The 19,575-nt window shown below is 38.1% G+C and overlaps 1 protein-coding gene across 7 annotated transcripts in view; it reads left to right on the forward strand.

Annotated features, from left to right (window-relative positions):
* PCDH15 (protocadherin related 15) overlaps positions 1-19,575 on the forward strand; it is a 1,467,631-nt gene that overhangs the window by 315,100 nt on the left and 1,132,956 nt on the right. For 5 of the 7 annotated variants that reach the window (XM_075935032.1, XM_075935037.1, XM_075935034.1 and 2 more), the window contains one exon: positions 8,678-8,755. The gene's annotated coding sequence lies outside the window, so the exon portion shown is untranslated. The remainder of the gene's footprint in view (positions 1-8,677; positions 8,756-19,575) is intronic. The other 2 variants (XM_075935036.1, XM_075935038.1) reach the window with 1 other exon arrangement.

Raw genomic sequence — 19,575 nt, forward strand, 5'->3', positions numbered from 1 at the left:
TGTGCAAGAGGGCCAGTGTAGACAGACACCTTAATTTTTTGCGCAAGAAAGCCCAATGGCTAAAATGGCCATCGGAGTTTTCTTGCACAAAAGCATGTCTATACTGGGCATGGATACTTTTGCACAAAAGCACTTTTTGCGCAAAAGCATCCATGCCAATCTAGATGCTCTTTTGTGGAAATACTTTTAACGGAAAAACTTTTCCATTAAAAGTATTTCTGCAAAATCATGCCAGTCTAGATGCAGCCTGTCAGTTCTACTTACAGGGGTATTATCACATGTGATGATTATTGCTTAGTCTCGGAATAGGAAAACTGCAATGACAAGGGGAACTGAGAGTTCAAGGACTATGAAAAAGGTACATGGGTATTTAAAATTGAGTACCTGCAGATATGGATTTTTCTGGGATTTAAATATTAATATATTGAAAAATTCAATCTGCTATTAGTGATAGAAAGAGGAGAGAAACAGGGGTGTCAACATCTTTCTGGTAATATGATACAATATTCCAGGTGCACTGACTTCAGACTTGTATGTGTATAGATACTGCTTTGTATTGATGATTTCCTTGTTTATGATATTTTATATTGTATTGTCTGGCTGTCGGTTTTTTTGCAGCTCTGTTGCACTGCAGGTTTGGGTCTAGATTTCTCTTCACTACTGCCAGAGAAGTGGGATATTCAAAAGCACTGAAGTGAGTTAGGAGCACAAATCTCTTTTAATGAAAGCTAATGGGGCTTGTGCTCCTAATTCATTAAATGTGCATTTCAAAATCCACCATAAATCTTTCAGTATGACTGCTTCCATGGTCTCTCCCTTGCATGCAGTATTGATGTATTTCAGATATATTAATTTGCATTCTTCCAAGATAAGTATTGCATTATTCCATCTGACCTTATGTTTCCAATCTCTTTATTTCCCTTTGCTGCTGCTACAGATATAAGCTAAATAACAGTCCTTGCCCTCAAGAGTTGACAGTCTAATTAGGCCAATCATAAGAGGAAGATGAGATGAACAAAATGCTGTGATACTTTAGGCCAAATTAGCTATATTTGCTGATCTTACCCAATCAGTAGCAATAATCACAACTTGAACCACATCGAGCTGTTATCAGTTTCCTGTCTGCATCAAGGAAGCGATAACTTCTCAGCATGAAGTGAGAAGAGAAGGTGTTTGTTTTATAGATTTTGCTCAGAAACTTTTGCATTTATATTATGTTTCTGCTTGGGAAGTGCCTTTCAATTTTGTGCTATCTGTAGATGTTTCCCTTCCATTAGAAGCCAAAGGAGCTGTATTTAATTTATATCTGATAACAGAGGAGTAGAAGTACCAATAAAGGGAGGGTTAGAGACCAGAGTTGAAAATGCAGCAAGCACATATTTCTAGTTGTAGCTTCCCTTCTTTTCAGGACTAATGGCTGATCTCTCTAGTAATACTGCAACTGTCAACGACATTGCAGACATTGTATAGTGTGGCTCATACACATCTGGCTGACACTGGAGACTGCTGAGTCCAACCAGGAGCAGGGGGAGAAATATAGAACATGAAATACTGGATTCTTTGAAGCTCATTGAGGGCATTTCTAGCCCCCACAGTGGTGGATTATTGAACTTCAACTTCTTCAGCTCCAGCAACAAGTAATTTAAGTGGGACATGGGAGTTTCTGAGCCTAATGGTGGTGGGTGTCAGTAGGGCAAAGAGTTTCGGAGCTCATAAAACTAGTTCATCCTCCTTGGGCCTGCCAATGAGGGTGGGGACAAAGGGACTAGTTACTCTAGGGCCTGGCGATTCAAAGGGGTCTGGGGCACCTGGCTACCACCACTTCTACTGAAGCAGCAGCTGGAGCCTGGAGTCTGCAAGGAGTGCAGGGTCTGAAAGGGGGTTGGAATCTGGGGTAGGAGTTCGGGGGGGCGGTGAAGGGATTTGGTTTGTGACAGGGGAGGGGATTAGGGTGCAGGGTCTGGGAAGGAGCCTGGGTGCAGAGGGTTTGGGTTATGAATGGGAATGAAACTGGAAAGAACTGGTAGGAATGGGGGCAGAAGGTTGGGGAAAGGAGGTGCCAGAGGCAGGCACTAGCCAGGAGGCTCTTACCTGGGTGACTCCCGGACAGCAACCCAGGATGTCCTTCAGCCAGGTTCCCTGCCTTTTGCATGGGTTGCAAGGGCCATGTGCTTTATGAACTATGGGAGCCCTGGGGGTGGGGTACTTTGCGCACTTCATGTCCTGCAAACAGGCAGCTCCCATTGGCCAGAAACCAGCCAATGGAAGCTGTGAGATTGTGCCGGGAGCAGGGGCAGTTGATGAAGCCTCTTCCCCCTGCATCCTCCTGGGCTCTAAGCACTCACAGAAGCACATGGCCCCTGCAGGCAACTGCTGTGAGCAGTATTCAGGGGCAAGGCAAGCAGGGAGGCTTTCTATCAGTCCATTTTACTCTTCTCCTCATTTGTATTTCCCATTTAAATTTTTCTCTTACTATCTACGGGTGTAACTAATCACACCTTTTGACCATTCTTTACTAAGCTATCACATTGTATGCAATTTTATTGTTTTTAGAAATACTATAATTTCATTTCCTGATAAGTAATCAGATTTGATTACAGTGAAAAGTAAACAGTAATGTCACAAGAGCTTATCTACAACTGTGCAGCATGGGACACATTTTACAGCTTCCTTAATTCAATGTAGAATGGGACTTTATATGCAAAAGGGTTTTTGATCAAACCAACTTGATTCAGCAGAATCTAACAAGGAGATAATAGAAATTGCAGTATATTAAATTTAAAAAAGAATAAATTATGTAGCTTCCTATACATCATTGGGTAGCTTAAAGGTGAGCAATTGTCATAGTGTGAACTAATAGTGCGTGGCTTTGTGCATACATAAAATGTCTGAATGACACTTGAGAATCTTAATTGTTTAAATGATCTTTCCTTCAAATATTTGTTCAACAATGTACTTGTGCCAGATGAGAGTCCCAAAGGTCATTCTTGATATTCATCATTATCTTTGTGCTTCAACTCTATAGTCTTATAAGATAGGCAGTATAGGGGAATGAAATGTGCTCATAATAAAATAACATGGAAGAGTAATCCATATACTCGCAAAATACTCAGAGAATATCAGAAATCTGATTTTTCCCATCAGCTTCTATTGTAGTAATGATTGTTGCAGATCAAGCAATGTACTGTAGTACCAAAGACTATACTTCAGATGCCCGATAAATGTAGGAAGACAAGCAATATAAGCTGTGTTACCTCCTGCATTCAAGAAAAAATAGTGAAGAAGGGGAAAATGTAATTGTTTTAGTCTAGAAGACGAATAAAAAATGTTGTAGATCAGTTTTCCTGGGCTTTTGCTTAGAACAACTTTTTCTTCTATGCAGTAATGGGGAATGGTTCTCTTGCTAATATAGAACTGAACTGCATCTGTTATCAGTTTTATTGGCAGAGAATTTGGATTCTGATCACTGCTATCCATCACAGAGCAGCACGAGAAATTACATGCTGACTCATACTGCAAAAGGAATGTATCCGTATCACTCTCATTTGCTAGCAATTTTACATTTGCTTGAAGCACCAGTTAATAGAATTGATACTATACTACATGTAGTTTGCTTACTCAAAATGTCATGCTAAAAAGTTTAATATCTTAACTGTTAGACAACTATAGAGCAAAGAAACACAGCCCAGAATTATTTTGTTTGGTTTGCTGATGTTATATTTACTATATTTTAGCTTATTTTCATTGTGGAAACAAAAATTCTGCTTTATCAAAAGTACTTGTACGATGTGCTGATGCAATTCACTGGGAGCTACATTAGGCTCTTTTGAAAATCTCAGCCTTCAACTCTCTTCCTCAGCACCTGTATATATTCAAAGATCAGGCCCATTATTATTCAAATTATATAGCTGAGATCCTCCATGTGCAAAGTGTTAACATTCTCACTATAAGAACTCTATATTTACAAATAGTTTATTTATACATTTAGTATATGTTACCGAGTTGGAGGGCTTGTGACCAGATAGAAATGATACAGAATGTATATGTGCACTACCATATATTCACATCATCCTTAAGAACAACCTGAAATATTATAGACCCTAAAAATTTTTCTCAGGGATTGGGACCCCATTGTTGTGGAGATTGTGTATATGGATAATGGAAAAATTGTGCCTGCCCATACTAGATTACAGTCTCAGTACATGAACCATAGTCTTTTGGAGCAATTGCTGCATGCTATTAGTTGTTGTAAATATTGATGAAAAGGTTTAGAATAGATGAGAAACCACAAATTTTGTTGCATCAAACCATAACGTAATGTGATGTGGCCTTTTTATTAGTTTCGATAACATTTGTATTGATATGGCATACCACCTGAAACTTTTGCAAAAGAAGAAAGGTTTTTTTTCTTTCGAATCTTCCACTCCTCGCCCAGTAGAAACATTATACAGTAAGAACATAAGAACAGCTAAACTGGGTCAGAGCAAAGGTTCATCTAGCCCAGGCGTGGGCAAAAGGGCCTCTGCAGCCCAGATCCGGCCCACCAAGCAAGTTGTTCCAGCCCAGAAGGGTACAAAGACTCCTCCCAAAACCCCCGCTCTGCAAGGAAGTGCTGCATGATCTTGGCAGGGCAGGAGGAGACTTTGCGCACCTCTCCTCCCCCGCCCCCAGGCCCTGCTCAGCTGGAGGTTGACTCTAAGGCTGTGTCTAGACTGGCCAGTTTTTCTGGAAAATCAGCCGCTTTTCCAGAAAATCTTGCCAGCTGTCTACACTGGCCGCTTGAATTTCCTCAAAAGCACTGACTTCCTACTGTAAGAAATCAGTGCTTCTTGCGGAAATACTATTCTGCTCCCGTTCAGGCAAAAGTCCCTTTTGCTCAAGGCTTTTGCACAAAAAGACCAGTGTACACAGCTCAGATTTGTTGTCCACAAAAAAGCCCCAATCGCGAAAATGGTGATCGGGGCTTTTTTGCGAAAAAGCGCATCTAGATTGGCACGGACGCTTTTCCGCAAAAAGTGCTTTTGCGGAAAAGTGTCCATGCCAATCTAGACGCTCGGTTCCGAAAATGCTTTTAATGGAAAACTTTTCCATTGAAAGCATTTCTGGAAAATCATGCCAATCTAGATGCAGCCTAAGTGCAGTGCTCCCTTGCAGGGTGCAGAAAGGGAGTGAGAGACTTCCTGTGCTCCTCCTCCCCAGGCCCTGATTGACCTGAGGGAAGCAGGGGGGAGAGCACGTGCAGTCTCTTCCCACTGACAGGGGCATGGGTGACTAGAGGGAGCCTCCAGTTGTTTGGAATAGCTGACAGTTCTCTCTGGGGAGGGCAAAGACTTTGCATGCTCCCTCCCCACCCAGACTAATCAGGGTCTGTGGGAGGGGAAGAATGGAAGTGTCCTGGTCCTACCCTTTCTGCCTCAGGCCCTGCCCCTTCTAAAAATTTCTGAAGTGGCCCCTGGTCAAAAATTATTGCCCACTCCTGATCTAGCCCTTAGCCTTTCACCCTTTAAGCTGGAGTAGATCAAATTGAGGTGATGTTGATTTCAAGGAAAGGGAACAAATACTGGATTTTAGTTTTGGAGATGGGAATGTAATGGCCCAAAGATGAAGTAGTCTTTGTTTTGTGCTTGTCTAACACAGTATGAGCTATGGAGTATTATGAACACTAGTCCTTTACCAGGAAATACCAGTTCTGCCTGCTGTTGTGCAGTTGGAGGACAATCTTTTTGTTTTTCAGGTGGCAATGCAGGTAATGAGGATGTCATGGGCAATTAAAGAGGGCAATTCACGTGCTCCTTTACCAGGGAGCTGTCCTGATTGTCTTATAACTATTATGGTAGGATGGACTGCTAGCTCTGCTTGTTTTGGGGCTTTAGTTCTGAATCATATGTAGTTTCTTCCAACGTTGACAGTGGCAAATGGCACGTCCGTGCCTGTTGTCCTTAGGATTCAGAGATCACAGTTTCCATTCCCTGGATATCGTATCTAGTATATTTGCATCTCTCTTCAAAATTCCATCACTAATCTAAATTGCATCTTGGTTTTCTTTTCAGAAACTTGAGGTGGAGAGATTTCAAATACTGTTTCCAACCTGAAATACTAGGGATATCTTTCAGCCAGAAAGCTTGCTATCAAATACATAGGAATTCAGCCTCTTTCCTCACAACTACCTAGACTTTACAGAAATTCCCAAGTTGATTCTCTTCTTTTCAAAGGAACATTTTGAAGCATGTTTTTTTCCTGGCAGTGACGCTTTAAATTGGACAAAGGGAACTGTCTGCATCCCTAACCATGACCATTAGGCAGCTGATTAATATCGCCTCTTGTCTCCCTCCCTTTTGGATGGTTTCATGAGTCTATTGCATGTTCCTTTGTCTTATCTTTGAAGAGGATGGTGCATCCTCATGCCACCTCTTCTGGCAGAGTAGTGTCACCTCCTATCCACACAGACTCAGTCAGTCGAGGAAATAGGACCATTATTTCTTTGCTGATCACAGCCAAGAAATCATATTGCCATTCAAAAAAGCTACAGTATGTTACAACACTAGAAAATTATCCTCTAGTAGAAAAGACACTTTTAAATAGATTCACTTAAAAATTTCTATATAACTTATAATTATCCCAATTTTGTGATCGATTTGTGTATTTTTTCACTAAATATACAATGAAGAATTGTTTCAAATAATGAAGCTCTCTAAATGTACCCAAACGGGCAATGCCTAGTTACAATATAAATTGCTTCTATGACTGGTTTCTTACAGCTTCTAATGTGCACCATGATAGTTCTCAAGCTAGTTAAAGTACCCATTCCTCCTTTACACTCTAATTTGTTAGCACAAAAATGTATCTATATAGAAGTCACCCCTGCCTTTTTAAGAAGTGTAATTATATTCATTGAAACCTTGGTTCTAGTATGAGTATTTTTTTAAAACTGGGATATGGTTAAAACCTGATGGGAATTGATTTTCGTTGTTTGGTATTTGAAATGTCTCTTTCAAGAATGTGTTGAACTACATTTTTCAACTGTTGCTAATGTTGCTATGGATAATACAAAAAGCCACAAAGCATGGAGAGAGGCCCATCTTAGTCAAATGCACCCCAGTTTATTAGTGAAGATTTAGAGGAGGTAGAACATTTGCTGTATGAATGTAAAACATTATTTGGTTATCTCAGTAGCACTACTAAATAGATGATGATGATTCCAACTGAAGTCTACAGGACTGTCTATTTTATAATTCCAAGGAGTGTAGCAGTTATTCATAGGTATTGATATGTTTTTCTCTGATTTCTCCTTTGAAAGCAGTGTTGTGCAGCAAAGCAAACTAGCTTTCAGTTTAGATTTTTTCAGTTTGGTCTGCACTAAAGAGACCTCAGAAATAGCACATTTTTAATGTTAATGAGTGTAATGTTGGTGCACAGACACTTCTGCTAATTAGTTTCTAAGCTGAGTATGTCCCTTGTAATATCAGCAGGATCATAAAGATAACATAATGATTGATAGGTTGTATTTTACTGGTGTGACTATATTTTCTGTGTCTATATACAGAATAGTATTAGCTCTTCTTTTAGAACAGGAAAAAAGCTTTATCACAGGAAATGTCCAGTGTTGCATGCATTAGAATCTGCAAGATGACTGTGTACATTTTAAGAGTATACTATAAAATGCAATGTGCAAATTTATGAATATAAATAAGAATGTATTCTTGTATGTATGGTAGATGCACACATCTTCACAAAGTAAGAGGGCTTTGACCTTTCTAGTTTCTATAACTTTTCATCTTTGTCCATAAATGTTTAATTATAGTACATTTTTGTGTCCAATACCTATTCTTAATTTTAAACTCCGATTCTATATTACCTATTTAAAAACAGAGCTACTTTATTTCAACAGAAGTTCTATATCTTAATACTGCAATACTTTCTTGCTATATAATTTTTATTTTGTACAACAGCAGCCTTAGAAAATTGTTGAATGAAAGCAAAGTAACGTCTTTTATCTTTCATTGAAAAGTGGGTATTCTTTAGCCATAGGGATTCTTATATAATTTAATAACAGCTTTCAGAATTATGATACTTTGGCTTCCACTTGCTTCAGTTTCAGAGTGTATGTGTGTGAGAGAGAGTTTTCATTTCAGATAGTATCTCTAGGACTTTAAATATAGCTCCAATGCTTGTGAGTGTAAGGAAATTTGAAATGTGACATCGTGATACATTGGTGTATTTTTGAAATCATACATACTCAAAAGTAACAATCCATCTATTCATACAGCATTTTTTAGTTTTCTGGTGCATACATACAGTAAACGTTAAATGTGTCTCATGTTAGCATAGTAAAATGTATTTTAAAGTGTCATGTTTGAATTGACTTTGTGCTTGCTTTGTTAGTTCTTTGGTCAAATACCACAAGAAAATATGCACATGAGAGTATTTTTCTCTATTGTGGAAGTAAAGGCTGCTACCTGAAGTGTAGATGATAGCATACACTGTGAGACATTAGTTGTAAATCAAACCAATGCTCCTTATGAAATGCTCTGATTTATGAATGCAAGATTTACTTTTCCAAACATGCTATAATTTATCTCCAGCATGGCAATGTTCTGAAAGAAAATGAAATGCATCCACACTATGCACTTGAGGTAAAGACCTTGATGTCGTATTAATCAATAACACTGTCTTCTAGGAAGATGGGAATATAATTCACCAAACACACTTGAAGCAGATGTCATTTGGCTAGCTGACAAAAAGACTAGACAATTGGGTAAGTATAACCTATTTTTTTGTTATTATAGAATGTTTGTTTTTCCTTATACATATAATTATCTCAGGATGGATTTTAGCTTCTTATAAATATTGACTTTAGATTATTGTTGCACATGTATAATTGATCTAAATGGTAACAAGTATTATCCAGGATCAAAGAAGTGCTAGCATACGATTTTATAAAAGCAGGAGACTGTCTCCAGAGATGTGAAATGCCAGTTGTTTTTCTCTTACTCATGTATAACAAGCAATTCTACTATCCAGTTTAGAGATATTCTTAATTCATTGCCTTATTCTGTTGGAGGACATTTTTGCAGTACAGTAGTTGACCCATCACATCTATCATGATGTGTCAAAGATCTATCAGGTCGATAGCTCTTTCTGAACTTTGCTGTTACAGAAAAACATAGTTGAGCATTATAGGAAGAAGTCTGACATTTTTGGATGAAAATCAATCTTGTTCTATTTGTTGTTTCTAAACTAAGACGTATTCTGTGATTACAGAAGCAATGGCAGTGGTAAGATGTTTGGGGAAACAAAATGAGGATGCTTAGATGAAACTTTGACAGATGTTGTCTTACTGTAACATAAGTAGTAGAAACAATGCTGGAAGAAATTTTCAAAGTTAAGAAAAACAAATTACTGACTTGTTGCTATTGTAAACTTGTAAAAACATATCCGTACAGTTACTTAAGTGTACCGAAATTAAACTTTAGTCAAGTGAGAAATTACTGTATAGGAAGTACATTTATGAAGAGAGCAATGTCAAAGGTTTAATGGATGAAGATGGCTGCTAAAAAGTTTTAAGGGTCTGTATGAATCTTTAGTATGAAAAGTTCTGTATGAAATTTAAACTGAAAAATTATTATTTTGCTGCAGACTGGCTGAAACCTTGTTTAAACTTACTTTCTTGTCCTCTAAATGAAGGTAACAATTAAGCAGCTTTTGGAGTAAGATCTCTGAGGCTACATCTACACTGCAGTGCTATTTAGGGATACTGGAGTATCACAAAATAGCTATCCCACATCTTCACAGCAAGCCCATTATTTTGGGCTCATTATTCCAACATCCTTATAAACCTCATTCTATGAGGAGTAAGGGATGTTTCAGAATAGCAGTTTATTTTGAAATCTGGCACTGTATAGAGAGCACCAAATGAAAAAATAAGTTATTTTGAAATAGCATCGAAATAAGATATGCAATTTGTGTAGCTCAAATTGCATATCTTATTTCAAGCTACGGTGTGTAGACACACCCTGAAACAATCAAAATGCAAGACACAGGTAAGGTCAGTCAGGAGTTGAGCTGTGTGGGTAAAGGGCTTTCTTTGGAAGCAAAATGCATAGAGCGGGGTATTCCTTGGGGTTGGATGAGAGAGAAGGACATGCAGCCAGAAACACCAAAGAAACAGACAGAGAAGGTAATGGACAGACATGGAAATACTTGAAGTTTGACCTGAAGAAAAAGTTAAAAGAGCTTTTAGATTAGAGTGCTGGCTGGTAAAAAGGGCTTGGAGTCTTGAATGAGGAAACTCTTTGTATTCCTACTATGTTTAGGGAAATAAGACATAGGATGTTCTTTGTAAATATGCACCATTGCATCATAGACACATCAGGTTCCATCATTCATTTTTCCTAATGGAAACAACCAGTGCTTAATTTGGAGTGAAAAACATGCTTGAAGCAATATTTTTATATTTATAACTGATGTAGCAAACCAAGAGGTGTCAGGATTATGAACTGCCAATGCCTAGAGGTGCTGATGCTCTGGAAATAACACATAAGCCTGAACGTTGACAAACTCCTTTTGTCAAAAGGCGTAACTTTACAGCGAAATAATTGTTTTCTGAGATTATAGATCTCTCCTGTATATGTGGGGATATAATGATGTTACTTGGCCCTCCTGTCTTAATTTTGGAGGAAAGTTCCTTCAGAATAAACTTGAATGCCATTATATAATTTAAATGAGCAAGCTTAAGGTAATTGCATACTTTGATATCATATATGATCTCCAGCACGAAATAAATAAGTGAAAAGATTCAGGCAGCGGCAGAATTCACAATTATTTTTAAACTGACATAGCTACAGCTGTATCAATGTGCTCCAAATTTTTAAAAGTCAATTTTAATGCAACATTTAAAGCTGCACATTTAAAAATATCACAAAAAGTTAAGCAATCAAGAAGTTGATACTGAAGTTTTCTACCTGGGTACCTGAAATAGGAACTTAAAACTGTGTGCGAACACATACGTAAAAATGACACAATATGCTTATGCTTGCTTTGCTGTTATGGTGGTGGTTGTTTTGTGGAGAGTTGGGTTCCGGGGTAGGGGCATTGAAAGGTTGTATCTACTGGCATCACTCACTGAAGACCTCTGCAAACCAAGGCACTTATCATCAGCAGCAATACATTAATGCTAAATTCGACATTTATTTACATCTGTTGACATTTGGCTATAGTAATTTTACTAGAACCTTTTCCCTCTTGCTTTCAGCTTTAAAAACAGACAGAAAATCACTTTTGGGATAGGGATGTAAGTGACTAGTTGAGTAGTTGACTATGCAATGCCTAGGTTTATCAGGTAGTTGAGTCACTACTCAACTACTCGCTTCTCCTCCCCCCTGTTCCCTCTGTATCAGAGGCAGCAAGGGGAGTTGCAGAAGCCAGTGCTTGGAGGAGCTGGCTTAAATGCTGGTTCCCCACAACACTATCTCTGTGGTAAAAGGGGGAGGGGCAGGGGACATAGAGATGCAGTGGTCTGGAACCCAACAGGAGCTGGGTCTGGGACCTACCCCAGCTGTGGCTCTGCATACCCAGCTCCTGCTACATGTAAACTGCAGAGCCTCAGTGGGGCCCCTTATTGACTAATCATGCAATCCATACAAATTGTATTAACTGCACAATTAGTCCCATACTTGCTCTTAACATCCTTACTTTGGAAAGATTGAACATTGCAGAAGACTAATATGGTTGAAAATAAGGATCATTTTAAATTGGAAGAAGGGGGGAAACAATGAAATGGGTCTTAGATTCTTAATTATACCACTTGTAACACTCTATAGTATATTCTCTGGTGTAATATTACTATAACACTTGTTTAAATCTGAAATTTCTGTCTTTAGAGTTTTTTATTATAGTCACTACAATAGGTCAACACAAATATTCAACAGAGATGATCATGTCAGCCACAAAATTATTACTTTATTTTGTTAACGATGTAGCAGGGCATGAAATGCATTATTAGAAAAGGGATGATTTTGTTTATGTTTTCAGCTGCTATTAGTTTCAGGTATGATAACATCAGTGTTCACCAAAATGCTTGTTATCTTTAGATTGAAATAATGTGATATGTAGTAAGTCTTAGGCCTTATTTTTCTAAAGCTAACAATAAGAAGTTAGAGAAAACAGACATTAGCTATTTCCAAGCCGACAACATTGGGATGGAGAAACTCATTCCAATGTAGACTCCATTAACACAGATTGCTGTCAGCCCATTAAACATTGTTATTATGATGTTTTAAACAAGCCTTTCTTTTTAAAAGCTACACTGGAAAACTAAAAGAATTAAAAACCACTGTCGTTTATAAAGAATATTTTCTGAGCTTCAGGAAACTGACCTCGTCTTTATTTTTACATTATTGTCATGCAGCAAAATCTCTACCTTTTTAAAACCATAACTTTTCAACTAAGAGCTTTGTTCCTAGCAAGAGTCAGATTCATTGTTCTAGTAATCAGATTTTACAAATGTCTGGGAATCTATTTGATTTTAGGTCACTATTTCTATTAAATAAAACTCAAAACACATATCCTCTTAGTATTCCTTTCAGTTCTGTAACCATATAATCTGCTGTTGGTTATATACATATACATAATATTAAGATACAAATTTTATTGTGTAACACGTTACATAGTAAAGCTGGAGTACCTAAAATATTCTATAAAGTATTTTTATTTTATTTTAGGTATGTGATTCTCAAAGTACAAAATCTCATGCTTTATAGTCCAATGAACAGTGAAGAACGCATTTAGATCGGGATTGGACAATAAAAAACTGGCAGCCCACAGAGTTAGTCCCTCGCAGGCCACCGCCTATACATTTACTTGTGTCTCTGTAGATATTGGACGATCACAGCTCTTGCCATTCATAGCCAATGCTAGTGGTGGGAAGTGTTATGGACCGGTACATCACTTTCTGCCACTTGCATTAGCCACAAATGACAATTTGGAGCTAACAATTTGCCAGTATCCTCTGATACCAGCAGAGGTGCAGGTAAATGTGGAGGTGGGAGCCCACTAGGAACTAACTCTGTGGACCAGATCCAGCTGATTGGCCAGAATTTGTCTCCTCTGATCTAGATTATATGAATATGTAATCTGTAAGGCTTTATCTTTGCTCCCTTCCATTTTTCAATTATAAATTCTCCAGCTAATATACTTTCTGACCAAGAAATATCCTACTGTACAGTACCATAAATTCCCAGGATCCTTGTCTTTCAGTATCTTGACCAATACACATTCAACCTGCATGGTGGCCTGTGAGAAGCTGGATTTTGCAACCTCTGGTAAAACAGAGGGAGGCCAATTATAGTATCAAAATTCAATACAAAGAACATATTGCCTACTTCTTTTCCATGTAGACTCGAGTGCTTCTGCTCTTTTAACTGAGAGTGGAAGAGAGCCAGTCCCTCAAATAACCAGACTCTTCATAGGTGAAGACCAGCATTGCAGGACTGACCACAACGGGAGTGCAATTCTTAAAGTAATGATATTATGTGAGCTATTCAATGGTCAGGTGGGCAGCCACATTATGGTGTTTATTACAAGTCTTCATTAGCTTGATTTTCAAAGTAGTCCCCATATGTATGTCTATTAAGAATTTTATTTTGTGGTAAGAAGGATGTAGAATATGGTAATATTAGATCCATTTTGAAAATGAAGTACCACACTCTTCTGGCCAAGTATAGATGAAAATGTCATTCTGCCAGAGCAGCTGTTTATATTTCCAAATCACCTCAGAATCAAATTAATCTCCAAAGCTGCCAACCTGAATCACATATAGTAGGCATGTTTCTGTAATTTAGAGTTGTAGGACTGCAATTCTTCAGGTTGTTCCCCTGTTCACAAAGGGTATGTCTACACAGCAAAGTTATTTCGAAATAACTTTCCTAGCGTATACACAGCCATTCCGTTCTTTCTAAATTAATTCGAAATAACGGAGGGCTTATTTTGAAATTGGTATTTTGAAATAAGCACTGTGTAGATGCTTATTTTGAAATAGGGGGCCTCCAGCCCTTCCCAAGATGCCCTGCTGGCCTCCCTGACCACAAGGTAACTTCTGACCTGATTCCCTGCTGGAACTGGTTCCAACCAGCCTTAAATGCAATTTAACATCCACTCAGTGTGGACACACTATTTCGAAAAAGAAAAATGCTATTTTGAAATGCATTTTGTGTGTAGATGTGTTATTTCTAATTATTTCAAAATTAGAAATTTTGAAATAATGCGTAGTGTAGACATACCCAAATAGTGTTTCAGATTTGCCTAAATTAAGCTTGTCCTCATCCAGGCTTAGATTTTACAAAACACGGATATATCTATGTCTCTGTCTAAGTTAGGTTTGTCTTGATCAAGCTGACAGTCTGTGAACCAGATGCCATTTGCCAGCATGAGAGCCTGAAGCAATGATTTCCTAAACCAGACTGAGCATAAGTTTCCCCTAGAACAGTCAAACACTCTTCAATAGGAAAACATTGATCATTTCCGCCAACAATGAAATCACCTAGCCTTGTCCTTCAGGGAGCAGATCTGTTGGGGAAGGGCAAAAGTTAGCTATATAAGTCAACCAAATCCATCACTAAAGTGATCTAGCAGCTGAAGAACATTATTTTACTAAAATCATTAGGAAAGTCTTGTCCCTCAGCTACTGACAATGGAATAACAGCTTGTATTAACTTCAAGTTGAAGAAATTTGTCTAAACGAAGAAGGTGACTGCCATCTATCCCACTTCTATGAGAAATATCCATGAAAAAATATTAGATCCAGAGTATGACCAATTGTGTGAAGTAACTCACAAAAGATTTAGGACAATCTTGCAGTTTTCAAAGCATCCAAAATATTCTGAATGGGAGAGGAAACTTGCCAGCTACAGACATTAGAACCATGAATCAATATTGACCTCTGTGTGCTAGTACATCAAGGGACCTGATTGCCTCAACAAAGGCTTCCTTGCTGCTTTTATGCAATCATTAAACCATTTGTATCCCATCCTCAGACGCTCATACCAGATGGATGCACTGACATGGATACATCTGTCATTGGCATGGGAGACATTATATCTGAAATTCAATTCAAAAACATGGTCCCATTCCAACCTGCCCTTTCTTATTCCATTCTGCATCATAGACCCAGCTGGACTCAGATGTGGCAGTCAGGCAGTATCAACCAAACAAAATTCAAAGTTGGTGACCCCATTTTCAATAAGATCACACATAATTATAACTCTGACAGCAGATATTGCCCTGAGTTGCTTATAGTGAAGCGTCTATATAGGTTTTTATTATAAGCTCATGACCATAGTATCTGAATTCCTTGTGTATTAAGCCATGTGACTATGCCTCTGTCACCTATCACATATGGATTCAGATTTAGCTTTTCCCTCTGCACTCAAAGGAACTGATACCTAATAACTGACATTAAGACCTCAGTGTATGCCTTGTGAAAATTATACTCTTATGTCTTCTTCTGAAAGCCATCAGAAGGATCAAGGAGCCCAAGTCCCCTACAACAGATTCTCCCTCTTCAAACCATCACATCTACAGCATACTTCCCTTGTCTTGTTGTCTGTATAGGCCACTGCAGGAATGCAGACACTGCAGCTGCATGTCTAAATAACCTCCAGTATAGGTTACAATGCCCAGCTACTGCACTAAAATGCTAAAGTATCACCATCTCGTCCTAGTCACTAGGCCCATGCACATTCTTTCCACTGTCATCAAACCTCAACACCAATCTCTTCCCAACTTTTTCTTTTAAGTCCTTCCACCTAATGGTCAGTACCATCAAAGCCTCACCTTAAGTCAAGCCATATGCAGAACTCCTGTTGATTTTTAAGGGAAATAAATGTTCATTTGTTGGATGCACTGTTCTCTATACATACATATTTATATGAAATGAGAGTATGTTATTTTATGTTTAAAGCTAGTTGCATTTTTCAGTTCTTCATGGCATGTTTTTTGTCTCCCTTATCCTTTTATTTCTTTTGACTATTTGCATTCTACATCAGACTAATGATTTCTTTGTGAAGTCACAGAAAAAGTTAAGGTCCTCACATAAGACTACAATCTACATCATAAAAGTGCTACCCACATTGCTGCACTATAATTAGCTACTTTGAGAGTGGTGGCATTAAAATAAAATATGTTTACTGTGCAGATAAGTAAATAGACAAACCTATTGCATGCCTGCTTTTCATTTGGAGGGCACAAGGATACTTAGTATGAAAGCTTATTTTAGCTTTTATGTTAGTACATTTAGCATAATACCCAGAAAGCAACCACTATTAATTTTCTTTATGATATTTACAGTTTGAAAGAACATGCTTGTGGTTGGCAATTGCCAGCATTTTGACCTTTTGATCATTATTGTGAATTGTCTAATATGTTTTTGTGACAACATTGAAAAAGAAATGCTAGGCTCAAAACAGACAGCAATAATAAATTAGTAAGTGAGGCAGAATCAGAACTTTTGTCAGTAGAGGATATTCTCAAATGTAAAAATGAAATACAGTATTGGTATTTTTTGGTGGGAGGTTTATCTGGTATATAATGAAGAAAAAACCTGTGAAGAAAACCTTAGTAATAGACACGTTAGGAGGTAATATAAGTAGTGTGACAAGCTGCTGGCTAAGCCAGAGCTCTGCCACTACAGCCTGGCTGAAAAGGGCAATTAAAGCCAACTGAGCAAGCCCTAGACCTAAGGGGCTCATGGGAAACAGGCTGCCAGAGAGGCAGCTGGGGGGAGTGGAAGGGGACAAGCAAGAGCATACCTGAGTGTGCTCCCCAGCCAGCTGAAGAGGCTAGCTGAGTTTGCTGCAGGAACCAAGGAACACAGCTCTGTGAATAGGATCTTGTGATTGTTCAAGATAGGTGATTTGTGGTCAAAGAAGAGGTCCCAGGGTGATGACTTTGCCAAGAGTTGCATTCTGAATGGCTATCAAGTTGCTTGAAAGATCTAAAGACTGTATATTCAGTAATATGTGTAATTTGAATGTATTTAGATACCTTTGGAATGCTAGAGAAAATGGCTTAAGGGTTGTTGGTTTTTTTCTTACTGTTCTAGTATTGCATCACTGCAGTGATAAAAATTGCCTCTAAGAGGTAGCTCTCAAAGATTGTACCCAGATCTTATTCCATCTAAACTCATATTGATTTTAATGTCCCTTTTTTACTCAAATTAGGCTCTAGGATTATATTGCTTCTGAGCATTTGTTTAACTAGCATGATAAATGTTAACCAGTGTTATGCTGGGAGGAGATAATGCCTGCAAAGAAGCGTGTATTTGATTTATAGGCAATCACAGACCTTCCAGATGCTCATCACTCAGCCTAATTTGAAGAAGCAATTAAGTTCCTTTTACAGAGTAAGAAAGCTAAACAATACAAGCCATCTCTCAAGGCACTGGATCACCTGGAGCAAGAACTAACTTAGAGAGGAAGAAAGGCTTCCCTGTGGATTAAGTGCAGATGCAGTGGCTGGGGCATGGATTGGTTGGGGCTGTTTATCTAAGTATATTTTAAGGCAGAAGACAATGAGAGAGTTGTCTGAGAAGCAGTTGTGAGCATAGCCCTGAGACTATTCAGAGGCAGAGCTCCTGGTCGGTGCTATCTGCACATGTACCGTAGTGTGCTGCTCGCTTGCAGCGGGCTTGCCACCCTGACTACATGGGATTGGCCCTTCTACTGTTCCCGGGCCTTTTTGAGCTCAGTGGGAAAGCAGTCAAGACGCAAGTTCTGCTCAGAGCAGTCAGAGGGGGTAGCTGTGGGAGGCTTCCTGGAGACCAGTGGCGTCGACTTTCCGGTAATGCTGCATTTACACTAGCATAAAATTGATTATGCAAGGTCAGGAATATCATTACTCCTTGGAAAATCTTCTGCAGCCCTTAAGGTTGATGCCACAGGCTTAGTAGTGTGGACATATCACTTACAAAATGACTGTATAGAGCTAAAGTCAATGTAAGATTCTTGTGCCGATCAGGCCTCGGTCTCTAATGTATTGTCAACATTTAGCAGTTTGTGAAAGTATTATCACAGTATTGAAAGAAATGGTTGTCTTTTTGTTCCTGATTGTCAACTTCATACAAAATTAAACTGCAAACCTGTCTATTTTGTTAAGCAGCAACAAAATCCAGAATGGTTATGATAGTTCAGATTATTTAAACATATACTTATTTCCCTGTGAGTAGATGCCTGTAATAATGTGGTACCCAAATGCCAATCTCTACTGCATAAATCTATTCCTTTGCTGTAGTTTGATTTATTAAGAAAGAGAAAACTAAAATCATCTTAAATATTTTTTTATGGTAGTTTTCTCCTTCAAGAATACTAAAACCGCACTTACAATCCTTTTATCTCCAAGAACCACTCACAACTCCATGATAACCAAGTGATGTAATGTCATTGAGTCAGCAAAACACTTTACCAGCAGGTTCAACACCTGCTATGATGGGGTTGAGTGTTGCAGCTAACAGTGCCAGTCTGTTACATTTTATTTTTACTTACTTGTAATCTATTTTTGCAACTGTATTTTCCTAATCTCTTTTTTCAGGTTTATGTGGATGCTTAGATTTCCTAATCTAGATGATAGTGCTATCTGTTTCTTTTAATGGTGAGTCAGTATAAGCAAAAGCAACGGCTTGTTTATCATCCCTACATCTAATTGAGTTGTTTGCCTATGGCATGTTTTCAGTGTAAATTTGCCGGGGACTATAAAATGCAGAAACAATTTGCTTCTCTAAGAGAAATTCTGTTCTAATGATTTTTGGGTTTTCAAAACTGAAAGTACTTAGTACTATTGATAAAATAAAATGAACAGTTTAATATAGAGAGCTTCTCATGTGAGATTAATAAAAACTTAATATACTGCTTCATAAATTTTAAAGATAGCATCTGTAAGGTGTGGCAAAAGCTTGACTGCTGTATTTTTTGTTTTACTTTTAGCATTTTTCTTTTTAGCTAATGCATGGCTTAATCCTTCAATGGAGAAGTGGTTGAAACAGAAAATGTAGCCACAACAGCCAAATTGCTGCTCATAATCTTACTAGTTGAGTGGCAAACCTGGCATAGAAATGTTTCAATAAATGTTGACGCAGACTTCCTATGGACAGAGTCTGAACACAGGCTCTAGTCTATGCCATAGAAAATGCAAACAAGTTAAAAAAAACCCAAACCCCAAAACTTCCTTCCACATCTTTTGAGAAAATGGCTTTTCCCTTCACACTTGTGTCCACATGTATAAATAGTATTCTGGGTTTGCTTTGTTTTGTTTGCTTTGTATTGCCATGTTTTGCTCCATGCAGTGTTTCCAGTGCAGTTGCTAATTACATGCACGAATCACTCCCTTTTATATTCCTCAGTTGTAGGTTTAAGCCTATATTTTGCACATGCTTTAGCAATTATGCTTTGAGAATCTATATGAAATTTTGAATGTGTGTATATTTATTGAGGTACAAATTATTCTAACCTGTAAATTGAAACACTTGTCATTTGGGTATTATTAAATGCAATATGGTCTTAAATGAAAGACTAAAGTGGGCGCTACTCT

Source organism: Pelodiscus sinensis, chromosome 8, assembly GCF_049634645.1.
Source record: "Pelodiscus sinensis isolate JC-2024 chromosome 8, ASM4963464v1, whole genome shotgun sequence".
NCBI classification, from domain to species: domain Eukaryota; kingdom Metazoa; phylum Chordata; order Testudines; family Trionychidae; genus Pelodiscus; species Pelodiscus sinensis.